Source organism: Schistocerca cancellata, chromosome 2 (genome assembly GCF_023864275.1).
Source record: "Schistocerca cancellata isolate TAMUIC-IGC-003103 chromosome 2, iqSchCanc2.1, whole genome shotgun sequence".
NCBI classification, from domain to species: Eukaryota; Metazoa; Arthropoda; class Insecta; order Orthoptera; family Acrididae; genus Schistocerca; species Schistocerca cancellata.
The window spans coordinates 960,972,287-960,973,744 of record NC_064627.1 but is presented as its reverse complement, the minus strand read 5'-3'; positions in this window follow the sequence as shown (position 1 = coordinate 960,973,744).

Here is a 1,458-nt window from a genome sequence, read left to right as displayed (position 1 = left end):
TAAGGGAATTTATATAAAAAATCTTTAACGTTCAAAATTTTCGTTGAGTCTTCACCCTGATCTTAGGAAACCAAAATGCACAAATATTATAATCCATGCGAAATCATGTCATTCCCAATGTTACAAGAAAGCCTGTTTTCACTGAATACTGCGTACAGTGCTACGTCTGCCCTTAACACAATACGTGTTTGACAAAGAAAATGAGATCAGGAAGCAGACTGCGAGAGAAAATGAATCCGATGGCTCAGTAGTTACAAGTATATACAGAAAGTGACACTGTGCTTACACGAACCTTGATTGAAGTAGAAATTTAATTTCGTCAACATGACGTAAAAATCTGGTAGGTTTGAAAGTACCCTACACAAACAAAAAGTTTCCGTTTAGAACAGAAAGTAATGTAGGACACAGGATTCGTCATAAATCACACAGGAAAAATATAAGTAATTATACTTCCGTGTTTATAAGCTCACGAACGGTAACGGCTAAGAATATTATCGGGCCGCTGTTTAACACGGTATTGTGCAGCCATGGCAGCTGTACTGTTGAAACCCTCTGTCTCACATTATCTCCTCTGGTCGCTGGCAGAAGACGATCATGGCTCCGTAATGGACAGCATCTAAAACGACTCGTTCTGATCCTTGGAGTATAGAATGAGAAGTGCACAAGAAGAAAAAATCACATATACGGACAAAACTATGCCATATTATTTGAATAACTCATTGTGAAAAATGAGCGCAAGCGTATGCTCATTGTGTGTGTGCAAGTTACGCTTACCTCTGACAGAAATTCTATTTAGTGCGTTATATTAGCTTTTCTAAATGTCACTGATATACTAACGTGCTTGTTGGACCAGACATTACTCCATTTCCCATAACAAGTTAGAGAGCATAACAGGTGTCTTGCTATGCCTGTATATTAAAACTTTGCCCAAAAATTAACAGATATTTCGAGCAAGCCATGAGAGTCTGTGTAAAGTACTTGTATAACTTTTGGATGTTTGATCATGTCAGTTCTTTCTATGTTCAGTTAATATGGACCTGACCAGATATGCAAAGTGATTTTTTCACACGATCTTAATTACTGCATTCAGATACCATTCCATGAGTGCAATACGTATCGCATTTTGACTGTACCTATAAATAACACCAAATATTTCTCCGTCTCCTTCTCACTTTCAGGTGCACGACTCTAGATCGAAAGACCCAGTAACCTCCGTCGCATCCAAAACCATTCTCCATACACCGGCCTCTTTCCCCTCTGATCGACAGTGAAATACAGTATATTCAACATTACCAAAACATTGCTTATGCCTGTCTGCACCGCGTATTGGGACTAAAGAATCACTTTTTCCGAAACGCTATAATTGTCTACAGTTACGACGCATAAGTTCGAAATTTGGCTAAAAGGAGCCCACTACCTTCCTCTGTAATGGTGCAAAACGTGGCGTCCTCGCGCTGG